Source organism: Lynx rufus, unplaced genomic scaffold (genome assembly GCF_022079265.1).
Source record: "Lynx rufus isolate CCGP_SWC_20201006 ecotype Redwood Valley unplaced genomic scaffold, mLynRuf1.p SCAF_15, whole genome shotgun sequence".
Lineage (NCBI taxonomy): Eukaryota > Metazoa > Chordata > Mammalia > Carnivora > Felidae > Lynx > Lynx rufus.
Genome location: NW_025814829.1, coordinates 42831310 through 42842717, shown reverse-complemented (window position 1 = coordinate 42842717; position 11408 = coordinate 42831310). Strand labels below are relative to the sequence as shown.

The following is an 11408-nucleotide window of genomic DNA, read 5'->3' as shown; positions in this document are numbered from 1 at the left end:
GCGGGTACACGAGCGGCTCGCGCTTAGCTGCTTTCGGACGAGCCCGGGCCAGGTGGGCGCCCGGGGGCCCGGGAAGGGGCGGGGCGGCCGTGGGCGGTGGGAGGAGCCTGACGGCGGCCCGTGCCGCCAATGAGCTCCCGAGCCGGCGCGGGCCGTGCGCGTGACGCTGCGTAGCGGGCCGCTAGGCTGGGGGCGGAGGGGCCGGGGAGTGGGGAGCTTTATCTTCGCTTGCGGCGGGGCTGATTGCGCTGCGGGTCTTGGACCCCGGGAGAGCTGCCCGTAGCCCACCTTCCTGCCAGCCTCGCTGCGAGGGCTTCCCGGCTTTGGCGTTCTCGCCCGCTGTCGGGCTCCGGCCCCAGGTAATGCAGATGCTTCCCCATCCCCTCCTCACTTCCCGCCCGGGTCCACCCGCGTCAGCCGGAGAGGAAGGGGAAAGAGGTGGCGGCTGCACCTCGGCCGGACGGGCCTGGCCTTTCCCTGGGCCAGAGGACGGAGAAGGCGGCCCGGAGCCGAGGGAGGGGGGAGCCTCCGCGAGTCCTGGCGAGTTTGGGAGGGTGGGGAGGGCGCGAAAGTTACGGTGGGCGCCCGCGTGGCTGGCAGCCCTTTGAACCTCGGAGGTTTGTTGCGTGCCTCCCAGATCCCGTGGCATCCCTCGAGCTGGTAGTAAAGAAAGTTATGAATTAGAAGACATTTTATTCTGTAAGAAGCGAAACCAAAAATGAGCTCAGGAAGTTAGCTTTTCATTGATTTAGGATAAAAGTAGAAGGCGGGCACTTCAAGATTCGAAATCTGGGCACCAAAGCCTTTCATCAAGCTCGTATTTTATTTTCAAATATTAAGGTGTAATTTTCTGTCACTGAAATGTTAACAGCCATTCGGTTATATTTAGAAGTCATTTGTAACCGAGAAACAAGTAAAAATGCTATTTTTCATATTTATGTATAGATTAAGTTCATTGGTCACTTTCTAGGTCGCTGCCATCATTTAAACTATTTTTTCAGAGAACCTCCCTTTGACATAGAATTCAGCTTGAATCCACCCCCACCCCCTTATGTGTGTAATATCCATGAATGACTTGTTAGGGAAATTTGTGTGTTGTCTAGGCTTGAAGAGTGGCATTTGTTAGGAGCTCTGATGTATTCAAGAGTAATTCTTTAAAAATGCACCTGTCCCAGTGCATCACGTGATTGGAACTCTCAAACTTTTCACATTCTCTTAGGATAAAGACCAAAATACTGCTGCCATTCTTTCCATCCATCTCCGTTTCTTTTTGGCCACTTCCCTCCTGGTTCTCTAGGCTCCAGCCACATGAGTTTTATTTTTGTTCCAAGAAAGCCTCTTTCTCTTTACGGTCTTCTAGTCTTATAGGGGTTTTCTTCACCTCTAATGTGCCATTCTCTCCTTTCCCCAAATCCAACACATTTCTCAAGTGTCATTTCAGAAAACCTATCTCTATTAAGCTGTCATACTACTCTGTTTTCCTTAGCAGTTAATCATCAAGTGTAATATGTTTGTTACTTAGATACTTTGTTTCCTCTGCTAGCATGAACATTTCATGAAGCCTGGGCTAGTGTATCTTGTTTATGTCTGAATTATCAGAGTCTGGTCTAGCACCTGTGGCACAATGAAAGAACAAATGAGCTGGAGAACAGAGGAAGGAAGTTTTCAATGGGAAATATTAATTACATAATAGTGCTTGTTTCCTTAGGGAAGGAAATAGGAAAAGTTTTTTTAATAAAGGCCAGTTAACAACTTTTTTTCCTCTGAAATTTATCAACATAGGATAAATGATTATATTGACCATACAAGTGTGAATGAGAATTTATGTGGGTTCCTTAGTGTAGCCAACTGGCTTAATGACGTAGTTCTTTGCTATAGAAGTGTTGTAAGGTTGTACTTGGGTAAACCTTTGCTTGGAGGGAAGGGGGAGAAACTTTACGTTTTGAATTGTAAATTTATCTGCAATTGTTCTCTTTTTCTCCACTGAATGTGAGAGTGACATAGCAAAGTTGGTCACATTCTATTTGTTTTATAGATTTATAGGTTCTTTTGAAAGCCTTATTTATTAAAAAAAAATAATGTTTATTTATTTATTTTAAGAGGGACAAAGAGTGAGCATGGGAGGGACAGACAGAGAGGAAGAGAGAATCCCAAGCAGGCTCTGTACTGTCAGTGCAGAGCTGGATGCGGGGGTTCGACCTCAGGAACCATGAGATCATGACCTGAGGAGAAATCAAGAGTCAGACACTTAACCCACTGAGCCACCCAGGTGCCTCTGAAAGCTTTATAATAGGAACACTGCAGGCAGGCTAAAGTTGCCATTCTTTCCAACATGGTTCGTTTGTTTCTTAAATCAATTTTTTTCTGTTTTCCTTTCTTAAGGCAAATTAGATATGATGACACTGAACATTATGAAATCAATGCACAGATTGGATTCTTAAGAAATAGTGTCTAGTCTCTTTGTGGTATTTTGAAATAGCTATCTGGTCAGCTCTTTGTCACCTCAGTGTAAATGTTTCCATTGACACTTACTGGTGGTGTGACTTTGAACAAGTTTCATAGGGTTTCTGAATCTTTTGTATCTTTTAAAATGCAAGTGTTCAATGAGATGAGATGAGGTTCATCGCACCTGCCCTGCTACCCAGCACTAAATGTTACTGGCTTAGTAAACATTAGTTCCTGGTTCCTTTATGGCTAGACCTCTTGAGAGACTAGTCTTGTGATCACTGCCTTTACTTCCTCAACTCATTTTGCAGCCCAACCCAATAGATTTCTTTGTCCTTGAAATGAACCATACAAGTAAATTGTAGCTATTAATGTCCCCAAATTGTGAAATTTCCTGTGTCCAACCCTCCTTTTTTTTTATTTCCTTCTTTTTTTTTTTTTCTTTTTTTTGGGTCTTACTTGAATTTTCCATGATATTGATCAGATTACTTCTTGAATCTTCTAACTGGGTTTCTAATATTACTTGCTTCTGGTTCTCTAATCTCTCCTAGGCCTTTTCACTGTTCTTTAGGTACCTTATAATATTGGGAAAATGGCTTAATCACCGGGAAAATGGCTTAATCACCTGTAAAATGGGATAATAGTATCTACTGCATAGATTGTTGTGAGGATTAAAGGAACCATAGTAAGTGTTAGGTAAATGTTAGCTTTGATGTTTCCTGGGTAATTTTTTTTTTTTAAGTTTATTACTAATTTTTTTTTTTTTTTTTTTTTTTTTTTAAGAATCTCTGCACCCAGCGTGGAGCTTGAACCCACGACCTGGAGATCAAGAGTTGCACGCTCTTCTGACAGCCTGCTAGGTGTCTCCTCCCAGGTACCTTGATTTATGGTCTCTCCCTGGGTGATTTCCTTCCTGTGCTTTGGCCATAGCTGCTGCCACCGATGAATCCAGATCTCTGTCTCCAGTCTCGACTTGTATGTTCACCTGCCTGCTTTTCATTGTCACTGGGCTGACCCACAGGCACATCATGCTGAACTTACCCTCTCCTTTCTCTTCTGTAGTCACTTATCTCAATGGTACACCCATAACCTTAGCCAAATTACAAATCTCTGGATCTACATTTCTGGATGCCTTCTGGATGTAGCCACCTGGATATCATCAATGCCTCAGCTTAATGTTTGTAGATTTATCTCCCTTATCTCTAATTTCTTGAAATCATTTATTCATTTAATCATCACCTGCCGTTTGAGCCTGATTTCAGGCCTTTATCTTTTTGTGTGTGTGTGTACTAACTGTTCTCTCTGCCAGTCTCTCATCTTCTACATTGGTGTCTGAATTATCTTACTGAAAGACAAATATGAAGTCACCTTCCTGTTTCTTTTTTATGTATATATTTTAAATGTTTTTGAAAAAGTAGTCTCTGCATGCAACCAGGGGCTTGAACTCACAATCCCGAGGTCAAGAGTGACCTGCTTCGCTCGCTGAGCCTGCCAGCCTCCCCACCCTGTTGTTTAAAAACCCCTGCAGCTCCTTGTTTTTGTAAGTTGGAAACTCTTTCTAATCAGCCCTCAGGGCCCTTGACCTTTTGTTCTTGTCCTTTCATGCTCCAGCATTATTCCTTCTCTTCCTTTAAGATTTAACCTAGATTTTACTTTTTTCAGGAGACCTTTCCTGATGGCCCCTAAGTCCTGTTGGGCGCCAGGCCTGTATTTCCTTAATACTCTGTGCATCTCAGCTACTACTGTTCTATAATATCACTGGGTGTTATAATTATGTTATAATTATGTTATAATTTAAAAATCGCTAGATTTTTAGTCCTTGAGGGCACAGGCTGTTAGAGTCATCTTTGTATCCCAGGGCTTGGTACTGCAGTAGACCTCAATAAAATACTTGAAATAGTGAATCTGTCACCAAGGTCTCTACTTGTCCATGCTTATCGTAGAATGCTCTCTTCTTCCCATCCTGTTTTGATACATTGGAACTTCTGTTTTTTCTTTCAACTCTGGCTTTAATATCATTTCCTCTGTGAGGATTTGTTTGACTTCCCTAAATGGTTGTTATACCTTCTCGTGCGTGTGTGTGTGTGTGTGTGTGTGTGTGTATATATACACAGGGTAATGGGGTAGACCTCTGTATTATTATAACACATTTATCTACCATCACTGTAGAAAGAGATACTTAATCTATCTACATGAATTTTCACATAGTTGGTGTATACTTTCAAGTGTCAGAAACACATTTTTTTCCTTTTTCTATCTTTTTTAACACATTTTTTTCAATGCAAATTAAAAAGCTTTCTTCTTGCCTTCTGTGTTTAAACTAACATAGCCTTTTTAAGGTGCACCAGGGTCATTAGAGCATGAACTTGAAGGTCTGCTTTGACACAGTGATGATTTAGGGACTTATTAGAAACCTAACCCGTTTGATCCTACACTGAAAGACCTGTTCTTGCTCTCATTTTTAATGTTGATTCCTTAAAAACTTTTAAAAGTTTTTTTTTTTTCTTTACTGTCATCTATAGTTATGCTTCCGGCAGTCACTGCCCTTTTCTGGTTGAGGATGCCGCCAGGATTACCTATTTCCTAGGGTTATTGTTAGGATTAAAGGAGGTAATGTACAAAAAGTCTTATCAGAGAGCATAGCAGATAGTAACTACCCACTAAAGGAAACTTACTAACCATTATTAATAATATTTTTCTAATTATTTGAATCACTTCAGGAGGATAATCTCAAGTTTAAGAGATTTTCCAGTGGAGCAAAGGGCATGGCATTTGTCGGCAAATTGTTTCTTAGACAACCTGAGTGTAGAATTGGGTCCTGAATAGCAGTTGCTGATGAAGAATCCTGAGCTCTAGAACAGATCATTTTTATGTATGTTTATTTTTATTTATTTAATTAAAATTTTTTTTAAAAAATGTTTATTCGTTTTTGAAAGAGAGAGACAGAGCACAAGCAGGGGTGGGGCGGAAAGAGAGAGGGACACAGAATCCAAAGCAGGCTCCAGGCTCTGAGCTGTCAGCACAGATCCCGATGTGGGGCTCGAACCCACAAACTGTGAGATCATGACCCGAGCCGAAGTCGGATGCTTAACCGACTGAGCCACCCAGGTGCCCCATTTTTATGTATATTTATATATAAATATATAATTTAAATCCCAAGTTAGGTAAATGCCCTCATTAACTTTTATATTTATCTTTTGGTGTTAATAGGTAAAGTTAGAGATAAAAGTGAACACCATTTCAGCTTTCTTGCTGTTTGTTTAATGATCACTTCAGGACATAGGAAGTGGACGTTTGTTTCAGTTCCTTCATTTCCTCTTTATTTTTTTAAGTAGTATTTATTTATTCAGCACTTTTTTTTTTTTTTAACGTTTATCTATTTTCGAGACAGAGAGAGACACAGCATGAACGGGGGAGGGGCAGAGAGAGAGGGAGACACAGAATCGGAAGCAGGCTCCGGGCTCTGAGCCATCAGCCCAGAGCCCGATGCGGGGCTCGAACTCACGGACCGCGAGATTGTGACCTGAGCTAAAGTCGGACGCTCAACCGACTGAGCCACCCAGGCGCCCCTTTTTGTTTTTTTTTAAGTAGGCTCCATGCCCAGTGTGGGGCTTAAACTCACGACCCTGACATTAAGAGTCACGTGCTCTACTGACTGATCCAGCCAGGTGCACCAGTTATTTCATTTCCTTAACACATGTGAAAATACTTGGTAACACTTTATTCACTTAAAAAATGTGTATTAAGTGCAGTGTATGTGCCAGGCATGGTTCTAGATACTTGGATAAAATAGTGAACAAGACAAAATTCTTTTCATGGGGATTGTCGTCTTGTGGGTTGATAGACAATAAACACTATAATGTGTTGGGCAGTAAGTGCTCTGAAGGAAAGTAAAGGAAGGTAAGGGATAAGAGAGTAATACGGTGCAAGAGCGTTTAGTTAAGGTAGACAGGGGAGACCCCAGGGAGGGGATGTTTGAGCAGAGAACTTAAATGAAGTGAAGGAGAAAGCCTTGTATTTGAGGGAGATAGTCCAGGCAAAGGAAATAGCAAAGGCCTGTGAGTAGGAATGCTGTGGCTTATTCCGGGAACAGCAGAAGGCCAGAGTCACTAGAGCAGAGCAAGTGAAAGGGTTGTGGGAAGTTGAGGGTGCAGGGGAGGGGCAGGGAGTGAGTGGCAGAACATGGAAGAGTTATTAGACAATGGTGAGGAGTTGGAACAAAATTCAGTGTTTGAAGGGTTTTGATCAGGGGAGTGACTTGCTCTGACTTAACCTTAAAAGGATTAATCTGAGTACTATGTTAAAAAAAGAAGTAGACCAGAAAGGAGAAAATGGAGAAAGACCAGTTAGGAGGCTACAGTGAGATGAGACAGTGACTTCGACTCTGGTAGAGGTGGAGGATGTGGTGAGAAGACATCGGAGTTGGGCATTTATTTTGAGGGCAGCCTAAAATGGACGTGCTGCTGGATTGGGTAAGGGAAAGTAAAGAATTGAGGGTGGCTCCTCGGCTTTGTTTAAAATCTGGGCAAAGACTAAAATGGGGAAGACCATTAACCATTAACTGAGATAGGTAAGGCCGTGAGAAGAATGGCATTGGAGGGACCATCAGTAGTTCACCTGCTGGAAATCAGAATTATGGACATGGTACAGTTGTTGGTTAACAGTGAGGTCAAGGGGAAGGTATGACTGGAACACGAGAACAGCTTGTTGGAGACGGGAGGAAGTCAGGGAGCTGGCGGCCCAGGGTATTGGATGGATCTGTGTACGTGGATGTTGAAGTTAAAGAAGTGTGGAAAAATTAGCGGTGGGGAGAGATGGGGGGAGTGAGTGAGATTCAGATATCCCCTCATAATCTTATGATTTACATGATCTGAGGATTTGATCAACGTTGAGGTGAGCCATTTTAAGTGATTTATCTTTCCTAACATCTGTATGTATGACAGTAATACAATTTGTTAATGTTTTCTTAGAAGCCACACGGTACTTGAGCTGCATTTGAGAAGGTAGATAAATATGGCCCTTTGTTTACCCTCATCCGGTACATCATAAAAGCAAACACTAGAATTTGAGGGATGATGTGGCTTAATGTTTGACTGCCATTTAGCATACAGGAGGTAGATATGTGCGTATCAGATTACTTAGTTAATTTTCAAACGTGGTTGTGAATAATGATGGCACTTTAGTGTGTATTATCTTCTTTTGTTATCGCTCTGTGCAGTAGTATTTATCTTCATTTTCTAGATGAAGAAACAGGTTCCAGAGAGGTTGGAGGATTTAGCGAGGATACCGTGATATGACGGAGCAGGCGTGTAAACTACTTCTTGGGGTACAGATGTCAAATCCTGTGCCTTCGTAGTTCTCACTTCTGCTAAGTAGGGGAAATCAAGGCCAAAGAAGTTCGTGTGGATTAGGATACAAAGATTTTGTTATGTAAACACTTTTCTTCTTGGGCTCACTTCTAAAATAAGTATTTATTTTAATACTTTAATAAGTATTAATATTTTAATAAGATTTAAATTGTGGCAGAATAATTGTACAGACTTCGTACCTGTGCTTTCGCTTTTGAAGTAAAGCTTTCTTCTCTAGTAACCCGGAAGAACAACCTAATGGTTGTTGGCCCCTGGTCTCCTTACCAAGAACTCTTTTAGTAATGTTTTCATTATTCTGTAGGGTATCCAGGCTTAAGTTTTTTTGTTTTTTGTTTTGGCTTTTTAAGCAGCATTTGTCAACTTGTTTTAGTATTTTTTTCACCTCTTATTTAGTGCTTTTAATCAGCTTGAGAATTGATTTCTCAGTGAATTGATAGTCTCGGCCAAAAGCACAGTAGCATTGTTTTAGCCATCCTGTACAGCTTGCTTTATGTAATAAAATGTGTAATTATTTATTTCAGTTATTGAAATAATTGAAGTTTTTGCATACCCTAGAAATCTAGGGCACCCCTCCCTAGTCTCGATTAAGAACAATTGTCATAGATCTTGCTGAGTAGGATACATAAAGGTGTTTATTTTCTTTAATTTTTTTTAAGTTTATTTATTTTAAGAGAGAGCAAGTGAAGGAGGGGCAGAGAGAGAGGGAGAGAGAATCCCAAACAGGCACCACACTGTCAGTACAGAACCTGATGTGGGACTCAAACTCACGAACCATGAGATCATGACCTGAGCTGAAACCAAGAATTAGACCCTTAACTGACTGAGCCACCCAGGTGCCCCTTGGATCTTTCTATCTATGTTGTTTTCCTCCCTGATTTCTTTTCTCCCTGTCCCCCCCCCCCTTTTGTAAGGTTATTTATTTATTTTGAGAGAGACAGAGACAGCATGAGCAGGGGAGGGCAGAGAAAGAGGGAGAATCCCGAGCAGACTCTGCACTGTCATCACAGATATGGGGCTCAAACCCACGAAACCATGAGATGACCTGAACTGAAGCCAAGAGTCGGATGCTTAACTGACTGAGCCACCCAAATGCCCACTGATTTCTTTTCTACTTCCTGATGTCTCACTCTGAGGGCATCCCCCAGTGGTCAGTTCTTCTCTGATCTCTCTGTTGGAGAGTTGGATGCCCTCTGGCTTCCTCTGTCACTGTTAACACAAAGCACTTTTAATTAAATTCATCAGTTGCCCTGACCTCTTTCCTAGGTTCCTCTGAATTGGCTCTTATGGGTCTCCTAAAATTTCTACTTCATGTATTCATCTGCTGTTCCATAATTTTGTTTCATTTATTTGATTTCTGAAAAAATTAGAAGGAAATTGATCTAGATTAGCCAGATTTTTACGTTGCTGAGCAGTGATATTTAAGAAAACAATCAAACTCTCCATGTACTGCATTTTGTACGGGAAAGGACATTGTAACATAAAAGTTTAGAAAGGCCGTAATATTAGAATTTAAAAATATAAAGCTTTAAAAATAAGTACTTTGTTTTTCTTTTTGCTTCACATTAAGGAAAACACAGTAAAATACTGCTTTGGAGTTAACCTTGTACTGTGTTGATCTGCCTAAAATTTGACTTTGATCATATTTTTCAGTGTTTAGAATGGGCTTACCACTGCCTAACTGAAAAATAAGTGCTCGTTTCTTAGGCCTTTATAGTTTAGCTCTCCTTTCTAGTCTTTTCCCTCATCACATTTCTCTGTTACCGACTTAAAAAAACCATGCAGATAGTTAATGATGTTTGTGGTTTGGATCTGACCCAGGTTAAAATCTGGCCCTGTGTGGTCCTGGGCAAGTTACTGGGAAGAGAAGGAAAGCCTTGGCATCCCAGAGCTGTGCTGATACTGTCAACAAGGCCGTGATGTTGTGGGCAAGCCTGGCATTTACCATCTAGGTCTTCTTGGTGTCCTTCTGTCGACCACAGACAATTTCACTGAATGTCAGCATCAGGCAAGGCTACTCTGTGATCGTGGTGGATCAAGACAGAAACAACATGCTATAATCCTGTCTTAACCTAGACAAAATGTGAACATCGTCCAAGTCATAAAATTTCTACCACCCCCCTCTCCAGGCTAATGTGAATGATTGTTGCTGCTCTACTGGTTATAGCTTTAGCCTCTCTGTGGAGAAGATTTGTTGATCTACTGATCATAACATTGTTCTGCTTTCTGACTGCACCCAAGCCAGAGTCAACCCCTACCTCTTTGGACTTTTCCAAAAATCATCTAGCCAAGTCCCAAATCTTAAGTCATTTCTGGTATTCTGAGATTCCCCACAGTTTCCCTTCGTGCACATTCTTAATAAACTCAACTCGTTCTACTATAGGTATGTTTCTGGTGTATGCACAGAGGGCGTTGACAGTACTACTCTGAGCCTTATTTTTTCTTATGTGAACTGCGATTAATAATATCTTTTTTGCAGAGCTATGAAGATTGGATGAAAAAACTTAAAGCACCCAGCAGTGTCCTTGAACTTTTAGATACTCAACAAGAGCTTGTTTCCTGTCCTCTAGTAAAGTAGTCTGATCAATTTATGATCTCTAACACATCTTATAAGGACCTTGTTTTAATCCTTTCCCATCCATAGAGTGCTCTGTTCTCATCCTTTAGGACTCCGTTCAAATACCTTTTCTATGAAAACTTTCATCTCTTTTTTTTTTTTTTTTTTTTTTTTAATTTTTTTTTTCAACGTTTATTTATTTTTGGGACAGAGAGAGACAGAGCATGAACGGGGGAGGGGCAGAGAGAGGGAGACACAGAATCGGAAACAGGCTCCAGGCTCTGAGCCATCAGCCCAGAGCCCGATGCGGGGCTCGAACTCACGGACCGCGAGATCGTGACCTGGCTGAAGTCGGACGCTTAACCGACTGCGCCACCCAGGCGCCCCGAAAACTTTCATCTCTTAATGATCTCTTCTGTCTCTGAATTTCAGGTATTGTTTTTACCATTGACTTGACTTTTTTTTTATGTTTATTTATTTTTGAGAAAGAGAGAGCAGGGGAGGGACTGAGAGAGAGAGAGAGAGAGAGAGAGAGAGAGAGAGAGTGTGTCCTAAACAGACTACACGCTGTTCAGCACAGAGCCTGATGCAGGGCTCAGTCTCATGAATCATGAGATCGTGACCTGAGCTGAAATCAATAATCAGACGCCTAACCTACTAAGCCACCCAGGTGCCCCTTGATGTTAAGTGTACCCTACTTTGTGGCGTCTGTGTACTTACCTTCTGTTATTTAATTCTTAATTTTTCATATGCATCTGCCTTGTTCAACTAAATTGTTCTTTACAGATGGGGTTTTTGTGGGGCACCTGGCTGGCTCAGCTGGTTTAGCAACCATCTCTTGATTTTGGCCTAGGTCATGATCTTGTGGTTTGTGGGTTCGAGCCCCGGGTCAGGCCCTGTGCTGACAGCTCAGAGCCTGGAGCCTGCTTCAGATTCTGTGTCTCCCTTGCTCTCTGCCCCTCCCGCGCGCGCGCTCTTTCTCTCTCTCTCCAAAAAAAAAAAAAAAATGGGGCTTTGTTTAAATAAGGGCCTTTGAAACC

General features: G+C 41.9%; 1 protein-coding gene across 2 annotated transcripts in view; it reads left to right on the top strand.

The window, feature by feature from the left end:
• Window positions 1–221: 221 nt before the first annotated feature.
• SOAT1 (sterol O-acyltransferase 1) overlaps window positions 222–11408 on the top strand; it is an 82349-nt gene continuing 71162 nt past the window's right edge. Inside the window, exons 1-2 of one of the 2 annotated variants that reach the window (XM_047076929.1) lie at window positions 222–359; window positions 3229–3319. The gene's annotated coding sequence lies outside the window, so the exon portion shown is untranslated. The remainder of the gene's footprint in view (window positions 360–3228; window positions 3320–11408) is intronic. The other variant, XM_047076930.1, reaches the window with a different exon arrangement.